General features: G+C 46.3%; 1 protein-coding gene across 2 annotated transcripts in view; it reads left to right on the top strand.

Annotated features, from left to right (window-relative positions):
• ST6GAL2 (ST6 beta-galactoside alpha-2,6-sialyltransferase 2) overlaps positions 1-24,616 on the top strand; it is a 232,064-nt gene that overhangs the window by 58,573 nt on the left and 148,875 nt on the right. For both annotated transcript variants that reach the window (XM_063953803.1, XM_063953802.1), the window contains exon 2: positions 5,674-5,739. The gene's annotated coding sequence lies outside the window, so the exon portion shown is untranslated. The remainder of the gene's footprint in view (positions 1-5,673; positions 5,740-24,616) is intronic.

Genomic DNA, 24,616 nt, shown 5'->3' with positions numbered 1-24,616 from the left:
ATGCGGGGAAAAAATTGACAGGGGATCCCCCGTATTTTTAGAACCAGCACCGGGCTCTGCGCCTGGTGCTGGTGCCAAAAATACGGGGGACAAAAAGAGTAGGGGTCCCCCGTATTTTTAACACCAGCATCGGGCTCCACTAGCTGGACAGATAATGCCACAGCCGGGGGTCACTTTTATGCCGTGCCCTGCGGCCGTGGCATTAAATATCCAACTAGTCACCCCTGGCCGGGGTACCCTGGGGGAGTGGGGACCCCTTCAATCAAGGGGTCCCCCCCCCCCAGCCACCCAAGGGCCAGGGGTGAAGCCCGAGGCTGTCCCCCCCCATCCAATGGGCTGCGGATGGGGGGGCTGATAGCCTTTTGTGATCATGAAAAGATATTGTTTTTTCCAGCAGTACTACAAGTCCCAGCAAGCCTCCCCCGCAAGCTGGTACTTGGAGAACCACAAGTACCAGCATGCGGGAGAAAAACGGGCCCGCTGGTACCTGTAGTACTACTGGGAAAAAAATACCCAAATAAAAACAGGACACACACACCGTGACAGTAAAACTTTATTACACACTGCCGACACACATATACTTACCTATGTTCACACGCCGACATCGGTCCTCTTCTCCAAGTAGAATCCACGGATACCTGAAAAGAAAAGTTCAATATACTCACCTCAGCCATGGTCCAGAGATAAATCCACGTACTTGGCAAAATAACAAATCGCAAATACCCGACCACCGGACTGAAAGGGGTCCCATGCTGACACATGAGACCCCTTTCCACGAATGAGACCTGTCAGTGACAGCTGTCACACAAAGGTCTCTAAAGCCAATCAGGAAGCGCAACTTCGTTGCGCTCACCTGATTGGCTGTGCGCTGTCTGAACTCAGACAGCGCATCGCACAGCCCCGTCCATTTTATTCAATGGTGGGAACTTAGCGGCTAGCGGTGAGGTCACCCGCCGGTCAGCGGCTGACCGCGGGTAACCCCACCGCTAGCCGCTAAGCTCCCACCATTGAAACTAATGGAGCGGCTTTGCGATGCGCTGTCACAGCTCAGACAGCGCACAGCCAATCAGGTGAGCGCCACGGAAGTAGCGCTTCCTGATTGGCTGAAGGGACTTCAGTGACAGGAGTCACGTGATGTCCCGGCATTCGGGAGAAAGGGGTCTGATGTGAAAGCATGGGACCCCTTTTAGTCCGGTATGGAGCGGGTGTTCGGTTTGTTTTTATAACAAGTACGTGGATTTATATCTGGACGTGGATGTACCTCTGGATGCTGGAAGGTGAGTATAATTTTTTCACAGGTACCCTCGGATCGTCGGAGACCGTGGCAGTCGGCGTGTCAACATAGGTAAGTATGTGTGTGTCGGTAGTGTGTAATAAAGTTTTACTATCAAGGTGTCTGTGTACTGTTTTTATTTGGGTATTTTTTTTCCAGTAGTACTACAGGTACCAGCGGGCCCGTTTTTCTCCCGCATGCTGGTACTTGTGGTTCTCCATGTACCAGCTTGCGGGGGAGGCTTGCTGGGACTTGTAGTACTGCTGGAAAAAACAATATTCTTTTCATTATCACAAAAGGCTATCAGCCCCCCCATCCGCAGCCCATTGGATGGGGGGGGACAGCTCGGGCTTCACCCCTGGCCCTTGGGTGGCTGGGGGGGGTGGACCCCTTGATTGTAGGGGTCCCCACTCCCCCAGGGTACCCCGGCCAGGGGTGACTAGTTGGATATTTAATGCCACGGCCGCAGGGCACGGCATAAAAGTGACCCCCGGCTGTGGCATTATCTGTCCAGCTAGTGGAGCCCGATGCTGGTGTTAAAAATACGGGGGACCCCTACTCTTTTTGTCCCCCGTATTTTTGGCACCAGCACCAGGCGCAGAGCCCGGTGCTGGTTTTAAAAATACGGGGGATCCCCTGTCAATTTTTCCCCGGATTTTTAGAACCAGGACCAGCTCGATGAGCCCGAGGCTGGTTATGCTTTGGAGGGGGGACCCCACGCCATTTTTTTTTCCGGGTTTTTCCCGTTTTTTCCCGTTTTTTAAAATCGCGGCAAAATCCGCCAAATCGGCCGATTTTCGCCCGCGGTTCTGGCGAATCCGTTTTTCATTGAATATGGTGAATTCCGGCAGCCACCTTCCGAAATTCACCTGTCGAATTAAAAAACGGCGAAAAATTGCCGCGATTCGCCGTGAATTGCATATACCCCATGTACTATTACAAAGTGAATAACATTTTAGTACATAATCATGAAACCAACACTTATACAATAAAATGTTTTAGTGTTGTAAGTATTATTAAATATAAATCCATTTACATTACGCCCCTTTATATATTTATTTATTGGAGTTTGAGATGTTGTTTTCTCACAAACATACCCTTTCATGTATCATGTTAAACTTGATGTAAGATTTAGGGGTATATTCAATTAGGGTCGGATCCATTCTGATATGCAGTTGTCGGAATGGATCCAACAACACCTATTCAATCTTATCTCAATTCGACTTTCAAAAAGTCGAATTGAGATGAGGGATCCAAGGAGGAGAGGGGAGGAGGGGGTGGGGGGTGGAGCCGCGGGCACAGCTGCGGGCAGACGGAGGAGAGCAGCATTACAGTAGCGCTGCAGAAGGACGTCTCACAGCCGCCCGACCTCACGGCAGTGTCCACCTGGCTCCAGCAAGCGCGACCTCACTAGCTGGAGCCGGGTGGACGCTGCCGTGAGCGGTGCGGCTGTGAGACATCCTCCTGCAGCGCTTCTCTCCCCTGTATGCCCTGCGGCTGTCCCCCGTCTCCCCGCAGCTCCCCCCCCCCCCCTCTCCTCCTCTGGGTCCCACATCTCAGTCCGACATTTTTTTATGTTGGACTGAGATGGTCGAAAAGGGGGCCAAAACCTGTCGGGTTTTGGCCCCATTTTCGACACAAGCACGTGGATCGGCAGCTATTCCGCCAATCCACGTGCTTTTTCTCGACAAGCTGAATTCCTCGAGTTGTCGAAAAATTTGGGGTTTGATTGAATAGGTCAAAACACGATTCGACCTTAAAAAGTCGAAAACTGACGTCTTTTCGACAGACGGCAGCTTTCGACTTCAATTGAATATACCCCTTAATGTGCAATAAAACAGAAATAACAGCCAGCAGAAATAAACAACAAATAAGAAGCTTCACCTTTCTTCATCACTAATAGAAATCCTTATCAAACGAAGTATGCCACTTCCGCATTGGCTCATTTTCCTGGTTACATGTATTCACAGATTCATTTCAGACAACATGTAAAATATAAAACATAGTATAAATGCCCAAATGTGATCCATGGATATGAAGGAGTGAGGAATAGGTCCCCTACTCCCTTACTGGTCACCTTTTATTCGGCAAACTTGATACCAGTAACAGTAGGTAAGAAAAAACAAAAAAAAAACTCTAGTGCAGTACTGTATGGAATGAACAGTATATTTATTACTAAAATGTAACCACATAAAGTATATAAAAACATCAATAGGTAAAGCCACAGAATACACTTGTCCCCAAGTGTGTAGATAGAAAGTTTACATTGAAGAACACTGATGTCCCAGTCCCATCTGGTTCACAAAATGAAATCTCTACTTGGTATACAGTGATGGTAAATTCAGACTAAAGGAGCAGTGGGATTAGGGTACATACAGTCATCATAACATGTTTCGAATGAATGTTCTTTCTCAAAAGTATTGAGGCTACAATGCTTTCTAACGCCCATACTACAAATATAATCAAAATAGTGTTTTATACTAATGTTGAATTATGGCAACCGGAAACAATATGGCCACCACTGATAGACATTATGCTTTCCAACTTGCGTTCTAGTATACTCTAACCCTTATTCAGTATAATTTTAATAATAAATCTGCATATTTGTTAATAAATTTATACTAAATTGGGCTTAAATAGCTATTGTAATAATTTGATAATTTTAAAAAAATATCTTACATTTTGGGTACATTTTTGGTACTAAAATAAGTTTCACTATCTTTTAGTTTAGATAGACAAGCTCCCCCCCCCCCCCCCTCCCATTTTACTAGTATATCAATCTGTTTGGCTTAAATAAGTGTTCTTTCTAGTTTACATATTTACCAAATCCTCTCCTTACCCTATAAGGCTGGATTTCAATATCAATATGGTCAACTCTAGAAGAGAGGCTGTAGCTTCTATATTGGGGGTCATTCCGGCCCGATCGCAAGCTGCAGTTGTTCGCAGCGATCGGGTCGGAACTGCGCATGCGACGGTGCTGCAGTGCGCTGGTGCATGCCAGACGGCCTAAGGCAGTCGTTACCCAGCGATTGCCTCTGCCTGATTGACAGGTAGAGGCGTTCGCTGGGCGGGAGGGGGCGGCACGGTGGCGTTTAGCCGCAGTTTTCGGGGCATGATTCGGCCAACGCAGGCGTGGTTAGACCGTGTGGGGGGCGGGCCACAGTGGCTGCATGACGTCACACACAGCCGCTGCGACCCGGGGCAGCGACGAGTAACTCCCGCCCAGCTGTAACTCTAGCTGTGCTAAATTTAGCACAGCTACGATCAACTCTGAATGACCCCCTTTGTACTTAAGGTCCATACACACTTGGCGTTTTTGACCAGCGTGCATGCACAGTGATGATCGCTGACATCGCTGGGCTGAAAAGCGCTCAGTGCATACACACTGAGCGCTTTTCCCCCCTGCCCAGCGATGTCAGCGGGGGTGAGCGGCTTTCCATTGCAGGACGCTATGGAAAGCCGCTCACTCCGCCGTTCATCTACTGGTAATACCAGTAGATGAACGGCGGCCACCAGTGATGAAGCGGGAGTGCGCATCAGCGCTCACCGCTTGTCCATACACACTGGGCGGCTTTGAGCTGAAAGCAGCTCAACACACCTAAAGTGACCTGTTTTCAGCTCAAAATCGCCCAGTGTGTATGGGCCTTTAAACTTGGTTGCAGATGTGAATGAACTTTAATCTGTTTTTCTGCCAGACTATAAGTTGATCCTTTTTTTTTCATGTATAATGAGTTAAAATTCTTGCAGGTCCTAATGATTTAATTTGTGTGCCTACAGTATGTCTATTTTTTTTTGGCATAGTTATCACCAATATTTAGGAAACACACAATTTAGTCCATTAGGACAATATACCCTGCTGTGTTTGGCCCATATGCTAGCATATAAAAAAAGAACACATTGATATAGTTTATTGCACTCTTTGGGGTGTTTTATGTGGGATAATGTCTAAAGTGTTTAAAAAGGCAAGCTAGAGTTTAAGCTATAACCTCTTTTGAAGGAAAATAAACATCTCCCACTCTCATAAACACTGTGGCAATATGAAAGTGTTTATGGAGTGGAACAAAATAAATTCCTAGTTCACACATAATTATCATGCCACGACTAGTGATACAATAGACAATAAACTATATACACTAACCATTGCCAAATCGGTCCTGCATGTGTACTACAGGCTAGGGGGCTTGTACTGTTCAGGAAAATGTGCTGTTAACCAGTATTATTCGTGATGCAGTACATTACAGAAAATGCATGCAAAGCAGTTATGTCCGTTCTATTAGTAAAATACTGTTTGTAACTAGAAATACAAGGTATAAAATATTTCCAAAAAACGTTTTACATGTTATGTGTCCGTTGTGAGTCAAGACAAAAAAAGGAGTAATCATTAAATCTTTCTATTTTAGGACCAGCATATGTATACAAGACATAGGAAAGTTGATAGATAAAGGAGGAAGATAAAACATTTAAAGGTAAGAGTCATTTTCTGTATCTTTCTCACTTTAGAAAACCTGTCCCCAGTTTCTAACTTCAGTTATGATGTGGCTGAATATACGATGTATATTGCGACTATTTTCTGAAAACTTAAATGAAAAGTAAGAAGTAACAAACACAGGGTCAGATGTATTAAGCCTGGAGAAGTGATAAAGCCGTGATAAGTGGATGGTGATAACGCACCAGCCAGTCAACTCCTAACTGTCAATTTACATATTGGAGCTGATTGGCTGGTGCATTATCACCTTGCACTTATCACTGCTTTATCACTTCTCCAGGCTTAATACAGCTGCCCCACAATAGACAATATTAGTAGAAGCACCTTGACATAATAAGGATGGTCATCTGCCCAGTTATTGATTTACTCCAAAAAACATGGCTTAAGCTGATAAGGATTGCTATTGTTCTAGACATGGAATGTCTTCACCAGTTGCATAGCGGAACATTTAGCCTACAGTAGGCACACATACAACCACAATACAACACGTAACAGCCATATGCTTCATGGCAGATGATGCAACATACACTGCCCCTCTCCATCAAATTGTATAATTTAATTTATAGGATAATGTACTCCCTACAGTGAATGATCAGGACATTAGAATCTCTGAGTAGTTTATGCTCATATACAGTTACCAGGTTTAATGAGACTTCATAAAAACTTAGGAATCTATTCATGAAGCACTGAAAACAGTGGAGAAACAAGTAGATAAGTTGCCCATGGCAACCAATCAGCATTTCCCTAACATTTTTATAAAATGTACTGGATAAAGGATTCCGTCAAAGCTGGATGCCCTGGGCAACTTCTCCACAGGTCTTTTTCTCCACTGATTTCACTGCTCCATGAATAGACTCCATAATGATTTAAGGTAAAGAATGTATTTTTCCTTATAGTACACAAGGTTTACTAATGAACATTGAAGTGATGACATCGCTGTTTATATTAGAGATGAGCGGGTTCGGTTCTCCGAGATCCGAACCCCCCCGAACTTCACCTATTTTACACGGGTCCGAGGCAGCCTCGGATCTTCCCGCCTTGCTCGATTAACCCGAACGCGCCCGAACGTCATCATCCCGCTGTCGGATTCTCGCGAGATGCGTATTCTATATAAAGAGCCGCGCGTCGCCGCCATTTTCACTCGTGCATTGGAGATTGAACGGAGAGGACATGGCTACGTTCTCTCCCTGAAAAGCTCCGTAATCTGTGCTCAGTGTGCTGCAAATTTCTGTGCTCAGTGTGCTGCAAATTTCTGTGCTCAGTGTGCTGAAAATATCTACGTTCTCTGCCTGAAAACGCTCCATATCTGTGCTCAGTGTGCTGCAAATATCTGTGCTCAGTGTGCTGCATTGTGGGGACTGGGGACCACCAGTATATAATTATTGTAGTACAGTACAGTAGGACATTGCTGTATCTTGCAGCTCTGTGTCAAGTATACTATCTCTGTGCTGCATTATTGTGAGCAGTATATAGTAGGACAGTGCAGCATTTTGGTGACCAGCAGTATACATATAGTACAGTAGGCCATTGCTGTATCTTGCAGCTCCGTGTCAGACTCAGTTCTAGTATCCTGATCAGTGCTTAATATCTGTTCTCAGTGTCAGTGCTGCATTGTAGTGACCAGTATACTACAGTACAATAGTCCAGTGCTGTTCTCGCTGCTCAGTGTCAGTTCTCCGTAGTATCTTCAGTGATCAGTATAATCAGTGCGCTGTTAGACGTGTGCCCGTTTTCCGCCATTAGTGCAGTGGGATTTAGACAATTGATGAAGTTATTGTGTCCCCGGTACAAAATCCCATCTAGATTCCACTTCACTAGGCAGGCGATAGCGAGATTTTACCAATTAATATCAGTGATTTATAATTATTAATTACAGTGATCTTGCCAAATAATTCCAGTGATTTTGTCATTTTCTTCCAGTGATTTGGACCAATAATACCATTGATTAGAACGAATAATTCCTGTGATATTGAGGTGTTTGTGTTGCTTAGCTTAGACGTCCAGCGACCACAGTGCACCTCTTTTTCTCTTTTCTTTGCATCGTGTGCTGTTTGGGGCCAATTTTTTTAAGTGCCATCCTGTCTGACAGTGCAGTGCCACTCCTAGATGGGCCAGGTGTTTGTGCCGCCCTCTTGGGTCTCTTAGCTTAGTCATCCAGTGACCTCGGTGCAAATTTTAGGACTAAAAATAGTATTGTGAGGTGTTAGGTGTTCAGAATAGACTGAAATTGAGTGGAAATTGTGGTTATTGAGGTTAATAATACTATAGGATCAAAATTACCCCCAAATTCTATGATTTAAGCTGTTTTTGAGGGGGTTTTGAAAAAAAAATACCCAAATCCAAAACACACCCGCATCCGACCAAAAATTTTCATGGAGGTTTTGCCAAAATGCGTCCGAATCCAAAACATGGCCGCGGAACCGAATCAAAAAACAAAACCAGAAAAATTTCCGGTGCACATCTCTAGTGTGTGTGTGTGTATATATATATATATATATATATATATATATATAAATATATATATATATTTATTTCTCTTACGTCCTGGAGGATGCTGGGGACTCCGTAAGGACCATGGGGTAAAGACGGGCTCCGCAGGAGACATGGGCACTTTAAGACCTTTTCATGGGCGTGAGCTGGCTCCTCCCTCTATGCCCCTCCTCCAGACCCCAGTTAGATCCTGTGCCCAGAGGAGACTGGTTGCACACTAGGGGAGCTCTACTGAGTTTCTCTAGAAAAGACTTTTGTTAGGTCTTTTATTTTCAGGGAGCACTGCTGGCAACAGGCTCCCTGCTTCGGGGGACTGAGGAGAGAGAAGCAGACCCACTTTCCTGGACTGATGGCCCTGCTTCTTAGGCTACTGGACACTATTAGCTCCAGAGGGTTGGAACACAGGTGTCGTCCTTGCTGTTCGTCCCGGAGCCGCGCCGCCGTCCTCCTCACAGCGCCGGAAGATAGAAGCCGGGTAAGTATAGGAAACAAGAAAGCTTCAAAGGCGGCAGAAGACTTCAGATCTTTATGAGGTACCGCGCAGAGGTCGTGCTGCGCGCCATTGCTCCCACACACACACAAGGCACAGCAAGGGTGCAGGGCGCAGGGGGGGGGCGCCCTGGGCAGCAATTATGGCCTCATATTAGACTGGCACAGATATATAGACACTGCGGAGGCAGTATATATAAAAACTCCGCCAGTATAAACAAATAGTGGGACCGAAGCCCGCCATTGAGGGGGCGGAGCTTTATCCCTCAGCACTAACCAGCACCATTTTCTCCACAGCTTGCTGCAGAGAAGCTGCTCCCGGACTCTTCCCCTGCTGTACAAGTAACAGGGGGCAAAAACGAGGGGGGGGCACATTGATTTGGTGCTAAATTTGTTATAAAAAGCGCTTACAGGTCTGGGACTTTGTTTCAGAACGAAGTGGCGCTGGGTGTGTGCTGGCATACTCTCTCTCTGTCTCTCCAAAGGGCCTTATTGTCCCCATATCCATATATCCCAGTGTGTGTGGGGGTCTCAGTGCGCGTGTGTCGACATGTCTGAAGCGGAAGGCTCGTCTAGGGAGGAAGCAGAGCAGATGGTGGTAGTGTCTCCGTCGGCATAGCCGACGGAGGATTGGGTGGACATGTGGAATGTTTTGAATGCTAGTGTGGCTTTATTACATAAGAGATTGGACAGGGCAGAGTCCAAAGACCAAGCAGGGAGTCTATCCATGGCTCTTACGGTGTCACAAGACCCTTCAGGGTCCCATAAACGTCCCTTTACCCAGATAGCAGACACTGATACCGACACGGTTTCCGACTCCAGTGTCGACTATGATAATGCACGGTTACACCCAAGGGTGGCCAAGAGTATTCAATACATGATTATTGCAATAAAAGATGTATTACATATCACAGAGGACACAAGGGTCTGCATGTTTAAGGAAAAGAAACCTGAGGTAACGTTTCCCCCATCTCATGAGCTGAACGCTTTATCTGAAAAAGCTTGGGAAACTCCAGACAAGAGACTGCAGGTTCCCAAGAGAATTATTATGGCGTATCATTTCCCCTCAAAAGACAGGTTACGGTGGGAATCCTCACCCACGGTGGACAAGGTCTTGACGCGCTTGTCCAAGAAGGTGGCCCTACCGTCCCCGGACACGGCGACCCTAAAGGATCCTGCGGATCGCAGGCAAGAAACTACCTTAAAAGCAATTTATGCGACTACGGGAGCCCTGCTCATACCGGCAGTAGCGTCGGCATGGGTGGGTAGCGCAATTGCAGCTTGGGCAGATAACTTGTCATTTGACAGGGACACCCTAGATAAAGATAGTTTTATATTGACCTTAGGTCACATCAAGGACGCAGCGTTATATATGAGGGAGGCTGCGAGAGATATTGGTCTTTTGGGTTCAAAAGCCAATGCCATGGCAATTTCTGCTAGAAGGTCCCTATGGACCCATCAATGGACTGGTGATGCTGACTCAAAGAGACATATGGAGTCTTTACCTTACAAGGGTGAAGTTTTATTTGGGGAGGGCCTCGCGGACCTGGTTTCCACAGCTACCGCTGGTAAGTCTTTTTTGCCTTACGTTCCCCCACAGCAAAAGAAAACATCTCAATATCAAATGCAGTCCTTTCGGTCTCATAAGTTCAGAAAGGGGTGTGGCTCATCCTTCCTCACCAGAAGTAGAGGTAGAGGGAAAAGAACACCAGCTAATGGCTAGTTCCCAGGAGCAAAAGTCCTCCCCGGCCTCTACCAAATCCACCGCATGACGCTGGGGTTTCGCTGCTGGAGTCCGCACCGGTAGGGGCACGTTTTCAACTCTTCAGCCAGGTCTGGGTTCAGTCAGACTTGGATCCTTGGGTGGTCAAAATTGTATCGCAAGGCTACAAACTGGAGTTCGAAGATGTGCCTCCTCACCGATTTTTCAAATCGGCCTTGCCAGCTTCTCCCCCAGAGAGAGCAATAGTGTCAGCTGCCATACAAAAGCTGTGTCAACAGCAAGTGATTATCAAGGTTCCCCTATTGCAACAGCGGAAGGGGTTTTATTCAACCCTATTTGTGGTCACGAAGCCGGATGGCTCAGTCAGACCAATTCTGAATCTAAAATCCCTAAACCTATATTTGAAGAGGTTCAAATTCAAGATGGAATCTCTCCGGGCAGTGATCTCCAGCCTGGAAGGGGGGGATTTTATGGTGTCACTAGACATAAAGGATGCATACCTTCATGTCCCCATATATCCTCCTCATCAGGCGTACCTGAGATTCGCTGTACAGGATTGTCATTACCAGTTTCAGACGTTGCCGTTTGGTCTTTCCACGGCCCCGTGAATTTTCACCAAGGTAATGGCGGAAATGATGGTGCTCCTGCGCAAGCAGGGGGTCACAATTATCCCATACTTGGACGATCTGATAAAAGCAAGATCAAGAGAACATTTACTAAAAAGCGTGTCTCTCTCCCTGAGAGTACTACAACAACACGGCTGGATTTTATATCTGCCAAAGTCGCAGTTGGTTCCGACAACTCGGCTGTCGTTTTTGGGCATGATTCTGGACACGGAAAAACAGAGGGTTTTTCTCCCAATGGAAAAGGCCCAGGAACTCAAGAACATGGTCCAGGACCTGCTGAAACCAAAAAGAGTGTCAGTTCATCAATGCACTCGAGTATTGGGAAAGATGGTGGCGGCCTACAAGGCCATTCCGTTTGGCAGGTTCCATGCAAGAACGTTTCAGTGGGACCTTCTGGACAAGTGGTCAGGGTCCCATCTCCAGATGCATCGGAGGATACGCCTATCCCCCAGGGCCAGGGTCTCTCTCCTGTGGTGGCTCCAGAGTGCTCACCTTCTAGAGGGTCGCAGGTTCGGAATTCAAGATTGGGTTCTCGTGACCATGGACGCGAGCCTCCGAGGATGGGGAGGATGGGGAGCGGTCAAATTTTTCAGGGAATATGGTCAAGCCAGGAGGCTTGTCTACACATCAATGTGCTGGAATTAAGGGCCATATACAACGGCCTGAAGCAGGCGGTGAATCTTCTTCGCAATCTACCCGTTCTGATCCAGTCAGACAACATCACAGCCGTGGCGCATGTAAACTGCCAGGGCGGGACAAGGAGCAGAGCAGCAATGGCGGAAGCCACCAGGATTCTTCGCTGGGCGGAAAATCATGTAAGCGCTGTATCAGCAGTTTTCATTCTGGGAGTAGACAACTGTGAAGCAGACTTCCTCAGCAGGCACGATCTCCATCCAGGGGAGTGGGGACTTCATCAAGAAGTCTTTGCAGAGGTAACAAGTTGTTGGGGACTCCCTCAAATAGACATGATGGCGTCACGCCTCAACAGGAAGCTTCGGACGTATTGGTCGAGGGACCCTCAGGCAGTGGCAGTTGACGCCCTAGTGACACCGTGGCTGTTTCAGTCGGTCTGTGTGTTCCCTCCACTTCCACTCATCTCAAAAATATTGAGAATCATAAGACGAACAAGAGTGCAGACAATACTCATTGTCCCAGATTGGCCTCGAAGGGCCTGGTATCCAGATCTTCAGGAAATGATCACAGAAGATCCTTGGTCGCTTCCTCTCAGAGAGGACCTGTTACAACAGGGGCCGTGTGTGTTCCAAGACTTACCGCGGTTACGTTTGACGGCATGGCGGTTGAACGCCAGATCCTAGCTAGGAAAGGTATTCTGGGGAAAGTCATCCCTACTCTATTAAAAGCTAGGAAGGAGGTAACGGCGAAGCACTATCACCGTATCTGGAGGAAATATGTGTCTTGGTGTGAAACCAAGAATGCTCCTACAAAAGATTTTCAGCTGGGTCGTTTTATCCATTTTCTACAAACAGGAGTGGATATGGGCCTAAAGTTAGGCTCCATTAAGGTGCAGATTTCGACCTTATCTATATTCTTTCATAAGGAATTGGCTTCTCTCCCAAAAGTCGAGACTTTTGTAAAAGGAGTGCTGCACATCCAACCTCCTTTTGTGCCCCCAGTGGCACCGTGGGACCTTAACATGGTGTTACAGTTCCTTAAATCGCACTGGTTTGAACCTCTTCAAACAGTTGAATTGAAGTTTCTCACTTGGAAAGTGGTCATGTTGTTGGCCTTGGCGTCTGCAAGGCGGGTGTCCGAATTGGCGGCTTTGTCTCACAAAAGCTCCTATCTAATTTTCCATGTGGATCAAGCAGAGTTGAGGACTCGTCCTCAATTTCTGCCTAAGGTGGTTTCGTCTTTTCACATGAACCAACCTATTGTGGTGCCTGTGGCTAAGGATGCCTTGGAGGATTCCAAGTCCCTTGATGTAGTCAGGGCCTTAAAAATTTATATAGCCAGAACGGCTCGGGTTAGGAAAACAGAGGCACTGTTTGTCCTGTATGCAGCCAACAAGGTTGGCGCTCCTGCTTCTAAACAGACTATTGCACGCTGGATCTGTAACACGATTCAGCAGGCTCATTCTATGGCTGGATTGCCGTTACCAAAATCAGTAAAGGCCCATTCCACTAGGAAGGTGGGCTCTTCTTGGGCGGCTGCCCGAGGCGTCTCTGCATTGCAGCTTTGCCGAGCAGCTATGTGGTCGGGTTCAAACACTTTTGCAAAATTTTACAAGTTTGATACCCTGGCTGATGAGGACCTCATGTTTGCTCAATCGGTGCTGCAGAGTCATCCGCACTCTCCCGCCCAGTCTGGAGCTTTGGTATAAACCTCATGGTCCTTACGGAGTCCCCAGCATCCTCTAGGACGTAAGAGAAAATAAGATTTTAAACCTACCGGTAAATCTTTTTCTCCTAGTCCGTAGAAGATGCTGGGCGCCTGTCCCAGTGCGGACTAAATCTGCAAGACTTGTATATAGTTGTTGCTTACATAAGGGTTATGTTACAGTTGAGATCAGTCTCTGGCTGATACTGTTTTGTTCATACTGTTAACTGGTTTATTATATACCATGTTGTACGGTGTGTATGGTGTGGGCTGGTATGTATCTCGCCCTTAGATTAACAAAATTCCTTTCCTCGTACTGTCCGTCTCCTCTGGGCACAGTTCTATAACTGAGGTCTGGAGGAGGGGCATAGAGGGAGGAGCCAGCTCACGCCCAGTAAAAGGTCTTAAAGTGCCCATGTCTCCTGCGGAGCCCGTCTATACCCCATGGTCCTTACGGAGTCCCCAGCATCCTCTACGGACTAGGAGAAAAAGATTTACCGGTAGGTTTAAAATCTTGTATTATATATATATATATATATATATATATATACAGGTTGAGTCTCCCTTATCCAAAATGCTTTGGACCAGAGGTATTTTGGATATGGGATTTTTCTGTATTTTGGAATAATTGCTTACCATAATGAGATATCATGGTGATGGGACCTAAATCTAAGCACAGAATGCATTTATGTTTCATATACACCTTATACACACAGCCTGAATGTAATTTTAGCCAATATTTTTTATAACTTTGTGCATTAAGCAAAGTGTGTGTACATTCACACAATTCATTTATGTTTCATATACACCTTATACACACAGCCTGAAGGACATTTAATAAAATATTTTTAATAACTGTGTATTAAACAAAGTTTGTGTACATTGAGCCATCACAAAACAAAGGTTTCACTATCTCACTCTCACTCAAAAAAGTCTGTATTTCGGAATATTCCGTATTTCGGAATATTTGAATATGGGATACTCAACCTGTGTGTGTGTGTGTGTGTGTGTGTGTGTGTGTGTATATATATATATATATATATATATATATATAGATATAGATATAGATATAGATATACACTGCTCAAAAAAATAAAGGGAACACTTAACACAATGTTACTCCAAGTCAATCACACTTCTGTGAAATCAAACTGTCCACTTAGGAAGCAACACTGATTGACAATCAATTTCACATGCTGTTGTGCAAATGGAATAGACAACAGGTGGAAATTATAGGCAATTAGCAAGACACCCCCAATAAAGGAGTTGTTCTGTCGGTGGTGACCACAGACCACTTCTCAGCTCCTATACTTTCTGGCTGATGTTTTGGTCACTTTTGAAAGCTGGCTGTGCTTTCACTCTAGTGGTAGCATGAGACGGAGTCTACAACCCACACAAGTGGCTCGGGTAGTGCAGCTCATCCAGGATGGCACATCAATGCGAGCTGTGGCAAGAAGGTTTTCTGTGTCTGTCAGCATAGTGCCCAGAGCATGGAGGCGCTACCAGGAGACAGGCCAGTACATCAGGAGATGTGGAGGAGGCCGTAGGAGGGCAACAACCCAGGAGCAGGACCGCTACCTCCGCCTTTGTGCAAGGAGGAACAGGAGGAGCACTGCCAGAGCCCTGCAAAATGACCTCCAGCAAGCCACAAATGTGCATGTGTCTACTCAAACGATCAGAAACAGACTCCATGAGGGTGGTATGAGGGCCCGACGTCCACAGGTTGGGGTTGTGCTTACAGCTCAACACCGTGCAGGACGTTTGGCATTTGCCAGAGAACACCAAGATTGGCAAATTCGCCACTGGCGCCCTGTGCTCTTCACAGATGAAAGCAGGTTCTCACTGAGCACATGTGACAGACGTGACAGAGTCTGGAGACGCCAAGGAGAACGTTCTGCTGCCTGCAACATCCTCCAGCATGACCGGTTTGGCAGTGGGTCAGTAATGGTGTGGGGTGACATTTCTTTGGGTGGCCGCACAGCCCTCCATGTGCTCACCAGAGGTAGCCTGACTGCCATTAGGTACCGAGATGAGATCCTCAGACCCCTTGTGAGACCATATGCTGGTGCGGTTGGCCCTGGGTTCCTCCTAATGCAAGACAATGCTAGACCTCATGTGGCTGGAGTGTGTCAGCAGTTCCTGCAAGACGAAGGCATTGATGCTATAGACTGGCCCGCCCGTTCCTCCGACCTGCATCCAATTGAGCACATCTGGGACATCATGTCTCGCTCCATCCGTTGCACCACAGACTATCCAGGAGTTGGTGGATGCTTTAGTCCACGTCTGGGAGGAGATCCCTCAGGAGACCATCCGCCACCTCATCAGGAGCATGCCCAGGCGTTGTAGGGAGGTCATACAGGCACGTGGAGGCCACACACACTACTGAGCCTCATTTTGACTTGTTTTAAGGACATTACATCAAAGTTGGATCAGCCTATAGTATGTTTTTCCACTTTAATTTTGAGTGTGACTCCAAATCCAGACCTCCATGGGTTAATAAATTTGATTTCCATTGATCATTTATGTGTAATTTTGTTGTCAGCACATTAAACTATGTAAAGAACAAAGTATTTAATAAGAAAATTTCATTCATTCAGATCTAGGATGTGTTATTTTAATGTTCCCTCTATTTTTTTGAGCAGTGCATGCATGCGTGTGTGTGTATGTATGTATATGTATATATATATATATATATATATATATATATATATTAGTGATGTGCACCGGAAATTTTTCGGGTTTTGGTTTTGGATTCGGTTCCGCGGCCGTGTTTTGGATTCGGACGCGTTTTGGCAATACCTCCCTGAAAATTTTTTGTTGGATTCGGGTGTTTTTTTACAAAAAACCCTAAAAAACAGCTTAAATCATAGAATTTGGGGGTCATTTTGATCCCATAGTATTATTAACCTCAATAACCATAATTTCCACTAATTTTCAGTCTATTCTGAACACCTCACAATATTATTTTTAGTCCTAAAATTTGCACCGAGGTCGCTGGATGGCTAAGCTAAGCGACCCAAGTGGCCGACACAAACACCTGGCCCATCTAGGAGTGGCACTGCAGTGTCAGACAGGATGGCACTTCAAAAAACTAGTCCCCAAACAGCACATGATGCAAAGAAAAAAAAGAGGTGCACCAAGGTCGCTGGATGGCTAAGCTAAGCGACATAAGTGGCCGACACAAACACATGGCCCATCTAGGAGTGGCACTGCAGTGTCAGGCAGGATGGCACTTCAAAAAAATAGTCCCCAAACAGCACATGATGCAAAGAAAAAAAGAGGCGCAATGAGGTAGCTGTGTGACTAAGCTAAGCGACCCAAGTGGCCGACACAAACACCTGGCCCATCTAGGAGTGGCACTGCAGTGTCAGACAGGATGGCACTTCAAAAAAATAGTCCCCAAACAGCACATGATGCAAAGAAAAAAAGAGGCGCACCAAGGTCGCTGTGTGACTAAGCTAAGCGACACAAGTGGCCGACACAAACACCTAGCCCATCTAGGAGTGGCACTGCAGTGTCAGACAGGATGGCACTTAAAAAAATAGTCCCCAAACAGCACATGATGCAAAGAAAAATGAAAGAAAAAAGAGGTGTAAGATGGGTTTGTCCTTGGGCCCTCCCACCCGCCCTTATGTTGTATAAACAGGACATGCACACTTTAACGAACCCATCATTTCAGCGACAGGGTCTGCCACACGACTGTGACTGAAATGACTGGTTGGTTTGGGCCCCCACCAAAAAAGAAGCAATCAATCTCTCCTTGCACAAACTGGCTCTACAGAGGCAAGATGTCCACCTCATCATCATCCTCCGATTCCTCACCCCTTTCACTGTGTACATCCCCCTCCTCACAGATTATTAATTCGTCCCCACTGGAATCCACCATCTCAGGTCCCTGTGTACTTTCTGGAGGCAATTGCTGGTGAATGTCTCCACGGAGGAATTGATTATAATTCATTTTGATGAACATCATCTTCTCCACATTTTCTGGAAGTAACCTCGTACGCCGATTGCTGACAAGGTGAGCGGCTGCACTAAACACTCTTTCGGAGTACACACTGGAGGGTGGGCAACTTAGGTAAAATAAAGCCAGTTTCTGCAAGGGCCTCCAAATTGCCTCTTTTTCCTGCCAGTATACGTACGGACTGTCTGACGTGCCTACTTGGATGCGGTCACTCATATAATCCTCCACCATTCTTTCAATGGTGAGAGAATCATATGCAGTGACAGTAGACGACATGTCAGTAATCGTTGGCAGGTCCTTCAGTCCGGACCAGATGTCAGCACTCGCTCCAGACTGCCATGCATCACCGCCAGCGGGTGGGCTCGGAATTCTTAGCCTTTTCCTCGCACCCCCAGTTGCGGGAGAATGTGAAGGAGGAGCTGTTGACGGGTCACGTTCCGCTTGACTTGACAATTTTCTCACCAGCAGGTCTTTGAACCTCTGCAGACTTGTGTCTGCCGGAAAGAGAGATACAACGTAGGTTTTAAATCTAGGATCGAGCACAGTGGCCAAAATGTAGTGCTCTGATTTCAACAGATTGACCACCCGTGAATCCTGGTTAAGCGAATTAAGGGCTCCATCCACAAGTCCCACATGCCTAGCGGAATCGCTCTGTTTTAGCTCCTCCTTCAATGTCTCCAGCTTCTTCTGCAAAAGCCTGATGAGGGGAATGACCTGACTCAGGCTGGCAGTGTCTGAACTGACTTCACGTGTGGCAAGTTCAAAGGGTTGCAGAACCTTGCACAACGTTGAAATCATTCTCCACTGCGCTTGAGTCAGGTGCATTCCCCCTCCTTTGCCTATATCGTGGGCAGATGTATAGGCTTGAATGGCCTTTTGCTGCTCCTCCATCCTCTGAAGCATATAGAGGGTTGAATACCACCTCTTGCTTCAGATGATGGCAGGGCAGGTTCAGGAGTGTTTGGTGGTGCTCCAGTCTTCGGCACGCGGTGGCTGAATGCCGAAAGTGGCCCGCAATTCTTCGGGCCACCGACAGCATCTCTTGCACGCCCCTGTTGTTTTTTAAATAATACTGCACCACCAAATTCAATGTATGTGCAAAAACATGGGACGTGCTGGAATTTGCCCAGATGTAATGCACGCACAATATTGGTGGCGTTGTCCGATGTCACAAATCCCCAGGAGAGTCCAATTGGGGTAAGCCATTCTGCGATGATGTTCCTCAGTTTCCGTAAGAGGTTGTCAGCTGTGTGCCTCTTATGGAAAGCGGTGATACAAAGCGTAGCCTGCCTAGGAACGAGTTGGCGTTTGCGAGATGCTGCTACTGGTGCCGCCGCTGCTGTTCTTGCTGCGGGAGGCAATACATCTACCCAGTGGGCTGTCACAGTCATATAGTCCTGAGTCTGCCCTGCTCCACTTGTCCACATGTCCGTGGTTAAGTGGACATTGGGTACAACTGCATTTTTTAGGACACTGGTGAGTCTTTTTCTGAGGTCTGTGTACATTTTCGGTATCGCCTGCCTAGAGAAATGGAACCTAGATGGTATTTGGTATCGGGGACACAGTACCTCAATCAAGTCTCTAGTTGCCTCTGAATTAACGGTGGATACCGGAACCACGTTTTTCACCGCCCAGGCTGCCAAGGCCTGAGTTATCCGCTTTGCAGCAGGATGACTGCTGTGATATTTCATCTTCCTCGCAAAGGACTGTTGGACAGTCAATTGCTTACTGGAAGTAGTACAAGGGGTCTTCCGACTTCCCCTCTGGGATGACGATCGACTCCCAGCAGCAACAACAGCAGCGCCAGCAGCAGTAGGCGTTACACTCAAGGATGCATCGGAGGAATCCCAGGCAGGAGAGGACTCGTCAGACTTGCCAGTGACATGGCCTGCAGGACTATTGGCTTTCCTGTGTAAGGTGGAAATTGACACTGAGGGAGTTGGTGGTGTGGTTTGCAGGAGCTTGGTTACAAGAGGAAGGGATTTAGTGGTCAGTGGACTGCTTCCGCTGTCATCCAAAGTTTTTGAACTTGTCACTGACTTATGATGAATGCGCTGCAGGTGACGTATAAGGGAGGATGTTCCGAGGTGGTTAACGTCCTTACCCCTACTTATTACAGCTTGACAAAGGCAACACACGGCTTGACACCTGTTGTCCGCATTTGTGTTGAAATAGTTCCACACCGAAGAGCTGATTTTTTTAGTATTTTGACCAAGCATGTCAATGGCCATATTCGTCCCACGGACAACAGGTGTCTCCCTGGGTGCCTGACTTAAACAAACCACCTCACCATCAAAATCCTCCTTGTCAATATCCTCCCCAGCGCCAGCAACACCCATATCCTCATCCTGGTGTACTTCAACAGTGACATCTTCAATTTACTATCAGGAACTGGACTGCGGGTGCTCCTTCCAGCACTTGCAGGGGGCGTGCAAATGGTGGAAGGCGCAAGCTCTTCCCGTCCAGTGTTGGGAAGGTCAGGCATCGCAACCGACACAATTGGACTCTCCTTGGGGATTTGTGATTTAGAAGAACGCACAGTTCTTTGCTGTGCTTTTGCCAGCTTAAGTCTTTTCATTTTTCTAGCGAGACGATGAGTGCTTCCATCCTCATGTGAATCTGAACCACTAGCCATGAACATAGGCCAGGGCCTCAGCCGTTCCTTGCCACTCCGTGTCGTAAATGGCATATTGGCAAGTTTACGCTTCTCCTCAGACGCTTTTAATTTTGATTTTTGGGTCATTTTACTGAACTTTTTTTGGGGGATTTTACATGCTCTCTACTATGACATTGGGCATCGGCCTTGGCAGACGACGTTGATGGCATTTCATCGTCTCGGCCATGACTAGTGGCAGCAGCTTCAGCATGAGGTGGAAGTGGATCTTGATCTTTCCCTATTTTAACCTCCACATTTTTGTTCTCCATTTTTTAATGTGTGGAATTATATGCCAGTATCAATAGCAATGGCCTACTACTATATATACTGCGCACAACTGAAATGCACCACAGGTATGGATGGATAGTATACTTGACGAATGACGACAAAGAGGTGGGTGGAGCAGTGGCCTACTGTACCGTAATGCTATATATTATATACTGGTGGTCAGCAAACTGTGCAAAACTTAAATGCACCACAGGTATGGATGGATAGTATACTTGACGACACAGAGGTAGGTACAGCAGTGGCCTACTGTACCGTAATGCTATATATCATATACTGGTGGTCAGCAAACTGTGCAAAACTTAAATGCACCACAGGTATGGATGGATAGTATACTTGACGACACAGAGGTAGGTACAGCAGTGGCCTTCTGTACCGTACTCCTATATATTATATACTGGTGGTCAGCAAAATTATGCACTGTACTCCTACTATATACTACAATGCAGCACAGATATGGAGTGTTTTTCAGGCAGACAAGTTAACGTATACTGGTGGTCACTGGTCAGCAAAACTCTGCACTGTACTCTTCTTATATAATACAGCTGCTCCCCAGTTCCCACAATTAAGCAGTGTGAGCACAGATATATGCAGCACACTGAGCACAGATATGGAGTATTTTTCAGTCAGACAACGTATACTGGTGGTCACTGGCCCTCATTCCGAGTTGTTCGCTCGCAAGCTGCTTTTAGCAGCATTGCACACGCTAAGCCGCCGCCTACTGGGAGTGAATCTTAGCTTAGCAAAATTGCGAACGAAACATTCTCAAAATTGCGAATAGAAATTTCTTAGCAGTTTCTGAGTAGCTCGACACTTACTCTTCCAGTGCGATCAGTTCAGTGCTTGTCGTTCCTGGTTTGACGTCACAAACACACCCAGCGTTCGCCCAGACACTCCCCCGTTTCTCCAGCCACTCCCGCGTTTTTCCCAGAAACGGCAGCGTTTTTTCACACACTCCCATAAAACGGGCAGTTTCCGCCGAGAAACACCCACTTCCTGTCAATCACACTCCGATCACCAGAACGAAGAAAAAACCTTGTAATGCTGTGAGTAAAATACCAAACTTCTTAGCAAATTTACTTGGCGCAGTCGCAGTGCGAACATTGCGCATGCGCAATAAGCGGAAAATCGCTGCGATGCGAAGAAAATTACCGAGCGAACAACTCGGAATAACCCCCACTGTCAGCAAAACTCTGCACTGTACTCCTCCTATATAATATACTGGTGGTCCCCAGTCCCCACAATAAAGCAGTGTGAGCACAGATATATGCAGCACACTGAGCACAGATATGGAGTGTTTTTCAGGCAGACAACGTATACTGGTGGTCACTGTCAGCAAAACTCTGCACTGTACTCCTATATTATACAGCTGCTCCCCAGTCCCCACAATTAAGCAGTGTGAGCGCAGATATATGCAGCACACTGAGCACAGATAAGGAGCGTTTTTGTTCAGGCAGAGAACGGATAAAACTGGTGGTCACTGATCAGCAAAACTCTGCACTGTACTCCTCCTATATTATTAATATACAGCTGCTCCCCAGTCCCCACAATTAAGCAATAAGCAAGCACAAATATTTGCATCAACAATACACGGAGAGGACGCCAGCCACGTCCTCTCCCTAACATTTCCAATGCACGAGTGAAAATGGCGGCGACACGAGGCTGCTTATATAGAATCCGAATCTCGCGAGAATCCGACAGCGGGATGATGACGTTCGGGCGCACTCGGTTTAACCGAGCCATACGGGAGATTCCGAGTATGCCTCGGATCCGTGTAAAATGGGTGAAGTTCGGGGGGGTTCGGTTTCCGAGAAACCGAACCCGCTCATCACTTATATATATATATATATATATATATATAATTTTTTTTTTATTTGATTTTTGAAACATATAGACAAACGACCACATCTGCCAAGGTAATAAGAATTGTAAACTACAATATATATGCAGACATAAACAATAAAGAAAACATGAAATACAAAAGAAAAATGGAGTGGCAATGTGGTCTAAATTTGAGAACAAGCAATAAAAAAATCCATGGAGGTCATTCCGAGTTGTTCGCTCGCAAAGCGATTTTTAGCAGAGTTGCTCACGCTAAGCCGCCGCCTACTGGGAGTGAATCTTAGCATCTTAAAAATGCGAACGATGTATTCGCAATATTGCGATTACACACCTCGTAGCAGTTTCTGAGTAGCTTCAGACTTACTCGGCATCTGCGATCAGTTCAGTGCTTGTCGTTCCTGGTTTGACGTCACAAACACACCCAGCGTTCGCCCAGACACTCCTCCGTTTCTCCGGCCACTCCTGCGTTTTTTCCGGAAACGGTAGCGTTTTTTCCCACACGCCCATAAAACGGCCTGTTTCCGCCCAATAACACCCATTTCCTGTCAATCACATTACGATCGCCAGAACGATGAAAAAGCCGTGAGTAAAATTACTAAGTGCATAGCAAATTTACTTGGCGCAGTCGCAGTGCGAACATTGCGCATGCGCATTAAGCGGAAAATCGCTGCGATGCGAAGATTTTTACCGAGCGAACAACTCGGAATGAGGGCCCATATGTAGGGTAGTACTGCTCATAGATATCACGTTAAAATAAAATAATCAGGCAAATACATTCAACAAAAAATATCAGAGGGCACAGTTCGGAGCCACATAGAGTACAGTGCACGATACACAGCAGAATAAATAAATAAAGTAACCACGCACAGTGTATAGAATTTGTCAGGGGCCTTTCTAGAGATGCATACAAACTTCTCATGGGACACAACCGAGTTAACCAAGCGAATCCACAGATTAACATCAGGGCCAGAAGACGCCATCCAGGAACGTGCTATCAGTACTTTAGCTAGAGCATAGGTTGAGAATATATCGTCTAGAGTGTAAATCCAATATTTCATCATCAATCACTGTGAGGACACAAACCGTGGGCGTAAAAACATCTGATGGAATACACGTAGAGACTATTATCTTTAACACTGTCTGCCAAAAGATTTGTAACAGGTCAAGACCATAACAAGTGCCAAAAGGTACCATCAGATGCGGCACACTTTGGACACCAGGAATCACCTCGTCCACCTATCTTAGCCAATCGAGTAGGAGTAATATATACTCGATGCAGTAGGAACAAATGTATCTGTTGAAAGTGTGCAGAAGTGGTAGCTGTACGAGAACCTCCTAAGACTTCTTCCCAAGTATCTGAGGAGATAGGCCCTAAATCTGCTTCCCATTTAGCTCTAAGACTAGGGAGAGTACTAGAGTGGTGGGCACTGAGCAGAGCGGAATAGAGAGCAGAAACGGCCCTGGATTGTCCAGTGGCCATTAAAAGCATGTAAACAGGAGATTTCTGGAGGAGAGGTGGTGCGGCACCAAACTGAGACGCGCATGCATGTTGAAGCTGGAGGTATCCGTAAAAATGAGACCTAGGTAGGTCAAAGTCCTTTGCATAATTGTTCAAAGGTTTTAAAAGTACCCGATAAATATAAATGGGCGATAGACAGAATACCCAAGCTACCCCACACCGACCCCAGTTGTAATGTAGCAAATTCATGGAAGCCACGAGTGTGGGTTAGAGGAGTGCCAGGATCCCATCCCATTACCTGCATCATGCGATGCACTTGTCTCCACACCATAATATCCTGTTTCACAATCGGGATTGCAAGAACAGTAGTATTATCGCTCAATAATAACTGCAGTGGCGTGAGACTTGTGTGTGTACTAAGTAACAGCTGGGATATTAATGTATCCCCATTAGAATCAGAAACCCATGATATCAAATGAGACAGTTGAGCTGCCATGTAGTATAACCTAAATTTAGGGAAAGCAAGACCACCCATTTCACGGGACCGTGTTAAGAGTGTCCAGCTTAATTCTAGCTCTACGAGAAGGCCAGACAAGGGAGGACAAAAGACCATCAATTTTAACAAATATTTTCTGAGGGAGGTAAATGGGGGAATGTTGTAAAACATAAAGCAATTATGGTAGTGCAACCATTTTAACAAGATTAATTCTACCTGTGACAGTGAATGGTAGTTTCCCCCCGTGCCCTAATACGTGATTGGAGGTAGTCCAGCTGTGGTTGAATATTCAAAGCATTAAACTGTGAAGATTGATTGGTGACCCATACGCCCAAGTATTTGAAAGAATCCACCTACCTAAGCAGCAGGTCCCCATGTGGTGCAGCAGGACAGCGACCCCTAAAAGGAAGGATACAGGACTTATCCCAGTTAATGGACAAACCAGAAAATCCCCCAAAGGTATTGATTGTATCTAGAATATAGAGCATAG

Source organism: Pseudophryne corroboree, chromosome 2 (genome assembly GCF_028390025.1).
Source record: "Pseudophryne corroboree isolate aPseCor3 chromosome 2, aPseCor3.hap2, whole genome shotgun sequence".
NCBI lineage: Eukaryota > Metazoa > Chordata > Amphibia > Anura > Myobatrachidae > Pseudophryne > Pseudophryne corroboree.
The sequence above is the reverse complement of the archived record's forward strand: the minus strand, read 5'-3'. Positions and strand labels throughout refer to the sequence as shown.